Source organism: Petromyzon marinus, unplaced genomic scaffold, assembly GCF_048934315.1.
Source record: "Petromyzon marinus isolate PM22_M1 ecotype Great Lakes invasive population unplaced genomic scaffold, UKy_Petmar_22M1.pri1.0 PM_G_Scaffold_1, whole genome shotgun sequence".
Taxonomy (NCBI): Eukaryota; Metazoa; Chordata; class Hyperoartia; order Petromyzontiformes; family Petromyzontidae; genus Petromyzon; species Petromyzon marinus.
Genome location: NW_027422650.1, coordinates 8,630,537 through 8,641,127, shown reverse-complemented (window position 1 = coordinate 8,641,127; position 10,591 = coordinate 8,630,537).

Sequence of the window (10,591 nt, the reverse complement as noted above, 5' to 3'; positions counted from 1 at the left end):
AGCCATATTGCATGGGGGACATTGTGCTGGTTGCCATGTTGTATAGGTGACTTCCAAGTGAGCCATATTGCTTGGGGGACATTGTGCTGGTTGTGTTGTATAGGTGACTTCCAAGTCTGCCATATTGCATGGGGGACATTGTGCTGGTTGTGTTGTATAGGTGACTTCCAAGTCAACCATATTGCATGGGGGACATTGTGCTGGTTGTATTGTAAAGGTGACTTCCAAGTCAGCCATATTGCATGGGGGACATTGTGCTGGTTGTATTGTATAGGTGACTTCCAAGTGAGCCATATTGCATGGGGGACATTGTGCTGGTTGTCTTGTATAGGTGACTTCCAAGTCAGCCGTGTTGCATGGGGGACATTGTGCTGGTTGTCTTGTATAGGTGACTTCCAAGTCAGTCTTATTGCTTGGAGGACATTGTGCTGGTTGTCTTCTATAGGTGACTTCCAAGTCAGCCATATTGCATGGGGGACATTGTGCTGGTTGTCTTGTATAGGTGACTTCCAAGTCAGCCATATTGCTTGGAGGACATTGTGCTGGTTGTCTTGTGTAGGTGACTTCCAAGTCAGCCATATTACATGGGGGAAATTGTGCTGGTTGCCATGTTGTATAGGTGACTTCCAAGTCAGCCATATTTCATGGGGGACATTGTGCTGGTTGCTATGTTGTATAGGTGACTTCCAAGTCAGCCATATTGCATGGGGGACATTGTGCTGGTTGCCATGTTGTATAGGTGACTTTCAAGTGAGCCATATTGCATGGGGGACATTGTGCTGGTTGTGTTGTATAGGTGACTTCCAAGTCAGCCATATTGCATGGGGGACATTGTGCTGGTTGTGTTGTATAGGTGACTTCCAAGTCAACCATATTGCATGGGGGACATTGTGCTGGTTGTATTGTAAAGGTGACTTCCAAGTCAGCCATATTGCATGGGGGACATTGTGCTGGTTGTATTGTATAGGTGACTTCCAAGTGAGCCATATTGCATGGGGGACATTGTGCTGGTGGCCATGTTCTATAGGTGACTTCCAAGTCAGCCATATTGCATGGGGGACATTGTGCTGGTTGTGTTGTTTAGGTGACTTCCAAGTCAGCCATATTGCATGGGGGACATTGTGCTGGTTGTGTTGTATAGGTGACTTCCAAGTCAGCCATATTGCATGGGGGACATTGTGCTGGTTGTATTGTATAGGTGACTTCCAAGTCAGCCATATTGCTTGGGGGACATTGTGCTGGTTGCCATTTTATTTAGGTGACTTCCAAGTCAGCCATATTGCATGGGGGACATTGTGCTGGTTGTATGTATAGGTGACTTCCAAGTCAGCCATATTGCATGGGGGACATTGTGCTGGTTGCCATGTCCTATAGGTGACTTCCAAGTCAGCCATATTGCATGGGGGACATTGTGCTGGTTGTCTTGTATAGGTGACTTCCAAGTCAGCCATATTGCTTGGGGGACATTGTGCTGGTTGCCATGTCCTATAGGTGACTTCCAATTCAGCCATATTGCATGGGGGACATTGTGCTGGTTGTCTTGTATAGGTGACTTCCAAGTCAGCCATATTGCTTGGGGGACATTGTGCTGGTGGCCATGTTCTATAGGTGACTTCCAAGTCAGCCATATTGCTTGGGGGACATTGTGCTGGTTGCCATGTTGTATAGGTGACTTCCAAGTCAGCCATATTGCTTGGGGGACATTGTGCTGGTGGCCATGTTCTATAGGTGACTTCCAAGTCAGCCATATTGCATGGGGGACATTGTGCTGGTTGTCTTGTATAGGTGACTTCCAAGTCAGCCATATTGCATGGGGGACATTGTGCTGGTGGCCATGTTCTATAGGTGACTTCCAAGTCAGCCATATTGCTTGGGGGACATTGTGCTGGTTGCCATGTTGTATAGGTGACTTCCAAGTCAGCCATATTGCATGGGGGACATTGTGCTGGTTGCCATGTTGTATAGGTGACTTCCAAGTGAGCCATATTGCTTGGGGGACATTGTGCTGGTTGTGTTGTATAGGTGACTTCCAAGTCTGCCATATTGCATGGGGGACATTGTGCTGCTTGTCTTGTATAGGTGACTTCCAAGTCAGCCGTGTTGCATGGGGGGCATTGTGCTGGTTGTATTGTATAGGTGACTTCCAAGTCAGTCTTATTGCTTGGAGGACATTGTGCTGGTTGTCTTCTATAGGTGACTTCCAAGTCAGCCATATTGCATGGGGGACATTGTGCTGGTTGTCTTGTATAGGTGACTTCCAAGTCAGCCATATTGCTTGGAGGACATTGTGCTGGTTGTCTTGTGTAGGTGACTTCCAAGTCAGCCATATTACATGGGGGAAATTGTGCTGGTTGCCATGTTGTATAGGTGACTTCCAAGTCAGCCATATTTCATGGGGGACATTGTGCTGGTTGCTATGTTGTATAGGTGACTTCCAAGTCAGCCATATTGCATGGGGGACATTGTGCTGGTTGCCATGTTGTATAGGTGACTTTCAAGTGAGCCATATTGCATGGGGGACATTGTGCTGGTTGTGTTGTATAGGTGACTTCCAAGTCAGCCATATTGCATGGGGGACATTGTGCTGGTTGTGTTGTATAGGTGACTTCCAAGTCAACCATATTGCATGGGGGACATTGTGCTGGTTGTATTGTAAAGGTGACTTCCAAGTCAGCCATATTGCATGGGGGACATTGTGCTGGTTGTATTGTATAGGTGACTTCCAAGTGAGCCATATTGCATGGGGGACATTGTGCTGGTGGCCATGTTCTATAGGTGACTTCCAAGTCAGCCATATTGCATGGGGGACATTGTGCTGGTTGTGTTGTTTAGGTGACTTCCAAGTCAGCCATATTGCATGGGGGACATTGTGCTGGTTGTGTTGTATAGGTGACTTCCAAGTCAGCCATATTGCATGGGGGACATTGTGCTGGTTGTATTGTATAGGTGACTTCCAAGTCAGCCATATTGCTTGGGGGACATTGTGCTGGTTGCCATTTTATTTAGGTGACTTCCAAGTCAGCCATATTGCATGGGGGACATTGTGCTGGTTGTATTGTATAGGTGACTTCCAAGTCAGCCATATTGCATGGGGGACATTGTGCTGGTTGTATGTATAGGTGACTTCCAAGTCAGCCATATTGCATGGGGGACATTGTGCTGGTTGCCATGTCCTATAGGTGACTTCCAAGTCAGCCATTTTGCATGGGGGACATTGTGCTGGTTGTCTTGTATAGGTGACTTCCAAGTCAGCCATATTGCTTGGGGGACATTGTGCTGGTTGCCATGTCCTATAGGTGACTTCCAATTCAGCCATATTGCATGGGGGACATTGTGCTGGTTGTCTTGTATAGGTGACTTCCAAGTCAGCCATATTGCTTGGGGGACATTGTGCTGGTGGCCATGTTCTATAGGTGACTTCCAAGTCAGCCATATTGCTTGGGGGACATTGTGCTGGTTGCCATGTTGTATAGGTGACTTCCAAGTCAGCCATATTGCTTGGGGGACATTGTGCTGGTGGCCATGTCTATAGGTGACTTCCAAGTCAGCCATATTGCATGGGGGACATTGTGCTGGTTGTCTTGTATAGGTGACTTCCAAGTCAGCCATATTGCATGGGGGACATTGTGCTGGTGGCCATGTTCTATAGGTGACTTCCAAGTCAGCCATATTGCTTGGGGGACATTGTGCTGGTTGCCATGTTGTATAGGTGACTTCCAAGTCAGCCATATTGCATGGGGGACATTGTGCTGGTTGCCATGTTGTATAGGTGACTTCCAAGTGAGCCATATTGCTTGGGGGACATTGTGCTGGTTGTGTTGTATAGGTGACTTCCAAGTCTGCCATATTGCATGGGGGACATTGTGCTGCTTGTCTTGTATAGGTGACTTCCAAGTCAGCCGTGTTGCATGGGGGACATTGTGCTGGTGGCCATGTTGTATAGGTGACTTCCAAGTCAGCCATATTGCTTGGGGGACATTGTGCTGGTGGCCATGTTCTATAGGTGACTTCCAAGTCAGCCATATTGCATGGGGGACATTGTGCTGGTTGCCATGTTGTATAGGTGACTTACAAGTCAGCCATATTGCATGGGGGACATTGTGCTGGTTGCCATGTCCTATAGGTGACTTCCAAGTCAGCCATATTGCATGGGGGAAATTGTGCTGGTTGTCTTGTATAGGTGACTTTTAAGTCAGCCATATTGCTTGGGGGACATTGTGCTGGTTGCCATGTTCTATAGTTGACTTCCAAGTCAGCCATATTGCTTGGGGGACATTGTGCTGGTTGCCATGTTGTATAGGTGACTTCCAAGTCAGCCATATTGCTTGGGGGACATTGTGCTGGTTGCCATGTTGTATAGGTGACTTCCAAGTCAGCCATATTGCATGGGGGACATTGTGCTGGTGGCCATTTTCTATAGGTGACTTCCAAGTCAGCCATATTGCATGGGGGACATTGTGCTGGTTGTCTTGTATAGGTGACTTCCAAGTCAGCCATATTGCATGGGGGACATTGTGCTGGTTGTGTTGTATAGGTGACTTCCAAATCAGCCATATTGCATGGGGGACATTGTGCTGGTTGTATTGTATAGGTGACTTCCAAGTCAGCCATATTGCATGGGGGACATTGTGCTGGTGGCCATGTCCTATAGGTGACTTCCAAGTGAGCCATATTGCATGGGGGACATTGTGCTGGTTGTCTTGTATAGGTGACTTCCAAGTCAGCCATATTGCTTGGGGGACATTGTGCTGGTTGTATTGTATAGGTGACTTCCAAGTCAGCCATATTGCATGGGGGACATTGTGCTGGTTGCCATGTTGTATAGGTGACTTCCAAGTCAGCCATATTGCATGGGGGACATTGTGCTGGTGGCCATGTTCTATAGGTGACTTCCAAGTCAGCCATATTGCATGGGGGACATTGTGCTGGTTGTGTTGTATAGGTGACTTCCAAATCAGCCATATTGCATGGGGGACATTGTGCTGGTTGTATTGTATAGGTGACTTCCAAGTCAGCCATATTGCATGGGGGACATTGTGCTGGTTGTATTGTATAGGTGACTTCCAAGTCAGCCATATTGCATGGGGACATTGTGCTGGTGGCCATGTCCTATAGGTGACTTCCAAGTCAGCCATATTGCATGGGGGACATTGTGCTGGTTGTCTTGTATAGGTGACTTCCAAGTCAGCCATATTGCTTGGGGGACATTGTTCTGGTTGTATTGTATAGGTGACTTCCAAGTCAGCCATATTGCATGGGGGACATTGTGCTGGTTGCCATGTTGTATAGGTGACTTCCAAGTCAGCCATATTGCATGGGGGACATTGTGCTGGTGGCCATGTTCTATAGGTGACTTCCAAGTCAGCCATATTGCATTTGGGACATTGTGCTGGTTGTCTTGTATAGGTGACTTCCAAGTCAGCCATATTGCATGGGGGACATTGTGCTGGTTGTGTTGTATAGGTGACTTCCAAATCAGCCATATTGCATGGGGGACATTGTGCTGGTTGTATTGTATAGGTGACTTCCAAGTCAGCCATATTGCATGGGGGACATTGTGCTGGTTGTATTGTATAGGTGACTTCCAAGTCAGCCATATTGCATGGGGACATTGTGCTGGTGGCCATGTCCTATAGGTGACTTCCAAGTCAGCCATATTGCATGGGGGACATTGTGCTGGTTGTCTTGTATAGGTGACTTCCAAGTCAGCCATATTGCTTGGGGGACATTGTGCTGGTTGTATTGTATAGGTGACTTCCAAGTCAGCCATATTGAATGGGGGACATTGTGCTGGTTGCCATGTTGTATAGGTGACTTCCAAGTCAACCATATTGCATGGGGGACATTGTGCTGGTGGCCATGTTCTATAGGTGACTTCCAAGTCAGCCATATTGCATTTGGGACATTGTGCTGGTTGTCTTGTATAGGTGACTTCCAAGTCAGCCATATTGCATGGGGGACATTGTGCTGGTTGCCATGTCCTATAGGTGACTTCCAAGTCAGCCATATTGCATGGGGGACATTGTGCTGGTTGTCTTGTATAGGTGACTTCCAAGTCAGCCATATTGCATGGGGGACATTGTGCCGGTTGCCATGTTGTATAGGTGACTTCCAAGTCAGCCATATTGCATGGGGGACATTGTGCTGGTTGCCATGTTGTATAGGTGACTTCCAAGTCAGCCATATTGCTTGGGGGACATTGTGCTGGTTGCCATGTTCTATAGGTGACTTCCAAGTGAGCCATATTGCTTGGGGGACATTGTGCTGGTTGCCATGTTGTATAGGTGACTTCCAAGTCAGCCATATTGCTTGGGGGACATTGTGCTGGTTGCCATGTTGTATAGGTGACTTCCAAGTCAGCCATATTGCATGGGGGACATTGTGCTGGTGGCCATGTTCTATAGGTGACTTCCAAGTCAGCCATATTGCATGGGGGACATTGTGCTGGTTGTCTTGTATAGGTGACTTCCAAGTCAGCCATATTGCATGGGGGACATTGTGCTGGTTGTCTTGTATAGGTGACTTCCAAGTCAGCCATATTGCATGTGGGACATTGAGCTGGTTGTGTTGTATAGGTGACTTCCAAATCAGCCATATTGCATGGGGGACATTGTGCTGGTTGTATTGTATAGGTGACTTCCAAGTCAGCCATATTGCATGGGGGACATTGTGCTGGTGGCCATGTCCTATAGGTGACTTCCAAGTGAGCCATATTGCATGGGGGACATTGTGCTGGTTGTCTTGTATAGGTGACTTCCAAGTCAGCCATATTGCTTAGGGGACATTGTGCTGGTTGTATTGTATAGGTGACTTCCAAATCAGCCATATTGCATGGGGGACATTGTGCTGGTTGCCATGTTGTATAGGTGACTTCCAAGTCAGCCATATTGCATGGGGGACATTGTGCTGGTGGCCATGTTCTATAGGTGACTTCCAAGTCAGCCATATTGCATTTGGGACATTGTGCTGGTTGTCTTGTATAGGTGACTTCCAAGTCAGCCATATTGCATGGGAGACATTGTGCTGGTTGTGTTGTATAGGTGACTTCCAAATCAGCAATATTGCATGGGGGACATTGTGCTGGTTGTATTGTATAGGTGACTTCCAAGTCAGCCAAATTGCATGGGGGACATTGTGCTGGTTGTATTGTATAGGTGACTTCCAAGTCAGCCATATTGCATGGGGGACATTGTGCTGGTGGCCATGTCCTATAGGTGACTTCCAAGTCAGCCATATTGCATGGGGGACATTGTGCTGGTTGTCTTGTATAGGTGACTTCCAAGTCAGCCATATTGCTTGGGGGACATTGTGCTGGTTGTATTGTATAGGTGACTTCCAAGTCAGCCATATTGCATGGGGGACATTGTGCTGGTTGCCATGTTGTATAGGTGACTTCCAAGTCAGCCATATTGTATGGGGGACATTGTGCTGGTGGCCATGTTCTATAGGTGACTTCCAAGTCAGCCATATTGCATTTGGGACAATGTGCTGGTTGTCTTGTATAGGTGACTTCCAAGTCAGCCATATTGCTTGGGGGACATTGTGCTGGTTGCCATGTCCTATAGGTGACTTCCAAGTCAGCCATATTGCATGGGAGACATTGTGCTGGTTGTCTTAAATAGGTGACTTCCAAGTCAGCCATATTGCATGGGGGACATTGTGCTGGTTGCCATGTTGTATAGGTGACTTCCAAGTCAGCCATATTGCATGGGGGACATTGTGCTGGTTGCCATGTTGTATACGTGACTTCCAAGTGAGCCATATTGATTGGGGGACATTGTGCTGGTTGTGTGGTATAGGTGACTTCCGAGTCAGCCATATTGCATGGGGGACATTGTGCTGGTTGTCTTGTATAGGTGACTTCCAAGTCAGCCGTGTGGCATGGGGGACATTGTGCTGGTGGCCATGTTCTATAGGTGACTTCCAAGTCAGCCATATTGCATTTGGGACATTGTGCTGGTTATCTTGTATAGGTGACTTCCAAGTCAGCCATATTGCATGGGGGACATTGTGCTGGTTGCCATGTCCTATAGGTGACTTCCAAGTCAGCCATATTGCATGGGGGACATTGTGCTGGTTGTCTTGTATAGGTGACTTCCAAGTCAGCCATATTGCATGGGGGACATTGTGCTGGTTGCCATGTTGTATAGGTGACTTCCAAATCAGCCATATTGCATGGGGGACATTGTGCTGGTTGTATTGTATAGGTGACTTCCAAGTCAGCCATATTGCATGGGGGACATTGTGCTGGTTGTCTTGTATAGGTGACTTCCAAGTCAGCCATATTGCTTGGGGGACATTGTGCTGGTTGTATTGTATAGGTGACTTCCAAGTCAGCCATATTGAATGGGGGACATTGTGCTGGTTGCCATGTTGTATAGGTGACTTCCAAGTCAACCATATTGCATGGGGGACATTGTGCTGGTGGCCATGTTCTATAGGTGACTTCCAAGTCAGCCATATTGCATTTGGGACATTGTGCTGGTTGTCTTGTATAGGTGACTTCCAAGTCAGCCATATTGCATGGGGGACATTGTGCTGGTTGCCATGTCCTATAGGTGACTTCCAAGTCAGCCATATTGCATGGGGGACATTGTGCTGGTTGTCTTGTATAGTTGACTTCCAAGTCAGCCATATTGCATGGGGGACATTGTGCCGGTTGCCATGTTGTATAGGTGACTTCCAAGTCAGCCATATTGCATGGGGGACATTGTGCTGGTTGCCATGTTGTATAGGTGACTTCCAAGTCAGCCATATTGCTTGGGGGACATTGTGCTGGTTGCCATGTTCTATAGGTGACTTCCAAGTGAGCCATATTGCTTGGGGGACATTGTGCTGGTTGCCATGTTGTATAGGTGACTTCCAAGTCAGCCATATTGCTTGGGGGACATTGTGCTGGTTGCCATGTTGTATAGGTGACTTCCAAGTCAGCCATATTGCATGGGGGACATTGTGCTGGTGGCCATGTTCTATAGGTGACTTCCAAGTCAGCCATATTGCATGGGGGACATTGTGCTGGTTGTCTTGTATAGGTGACTTCCAAGTCAGCCATATTGCATGGGGGACATTGTGCTGGTTGTCTTGTATAGGTGACTTCCAAGTCAGCCATATTGCATGTGGGACATTGAGCTGGTTGTGTTGTATAGGTGACTTCCAAATCAGCCATATTGCATGGGGGACATTGTGCTGGTTGTATTGTATAGGTGACTTCCAAGTCAGCCATATTGCATGGGGGACATTGTGCTGGTGGCCATGTCCTATAGGTGACTTCCAAGTGAGCCATATTGCATGGGGGACATTGTGCTGGTTGTCTTGTATAGGTGACTTCCAAGTCAGCCATATTGCTTAGGGGACATTGTGCTGGTTGTATTGTATAGGTGACTTCCAAATCAGCCATATTGCATGGGGGACATTGTGCTGGTTGCCATGTTGTATAGGTGACTTCCAAGTCAGCCATACTGCATGGGGGACATTGTGCTGGTGGCCATGTTCTATAGGTGACTTCCAAGTCAGCCATATTGCATTTGGGACATTGTGCTGGTTGTCTTGTATAGGTGACTTCCAAGTCAGCCATATTGCATGGGAGACATTGTGCTGGTTGTGTTGTATAGGTGACTTCCAAATCAGCAATATTGCATGGGGGACATTGTGCTGGTTGTATTGTATAGGTGACTTCCAAGTCAGCCAAATTGCATGGGGGACATTGTGCTGGTTGTATTGTATAGGTGACTTCCAAGTCAGCCATATTGCATGGGGGACATTGTGCTGGTGGCCATGTCCTATAGGTGACTTCCAAGTCAGCCATATTGCATGGGGGACATTGTGCTGGTTGTCTTGTATAGGTGACTTCCAAGTCAGCCATATTGCTTGGGGGACATTGTGCTGGTTGTATTGTATAGGTGACTTCCAAGTCAGCCATATTGCATGGGGGACATTGTGCTGGTTGCCATGTTGTATAGGTGACTTCCAAGTCAGCCATATTGTATGGGGGACATTGTGCTGGTGGCCATGTTCTATAGGTGACTTCCAAGTCAGCCATATTGCATTTGGGACAATGTGCTGGTTGTCTTGTATAGGTGACTTCCAAGTCAGCCATATTGCTTGGGGGACATTGTGCTGGTTGCCATGTCCTATAGGTGACTTCCAAGTCAGCCATATTGCATGGGAGACATTGTGCTGGTTGTCTTAAATAGGTGACTTCCAAGTCAGCCATATTGCATGGGGGACATTGTGCTGGTTGCCATGTTGTATAGGTGACTTCCAAGTCAGCCATATTGCATGGGGGACATTGTGCTGGTTGCCATGTTGTATACGTGACTTCCAAGTGAGCCATATTGATTGGGGGACATTGTGCTGGTTGTGTGGTATAGGTGACTTCCGAGTCAGCCATATTGCATGGGGGACATTGTGCTGGTTGTCTTGTATAGGTGACTTCCAAGTCAGCCGTGTGGCATGGGGGACATTGTGCTGGTGGCCATGTTCTATAGGTGACTTCCAAGTCAGCCATATTGCATTTGGGACATTGTGCTGGTTATCTTGTATAGGTGACTTCCAAGTCAGCCATATTGCATGGGGGACATTGTGCTGGTTG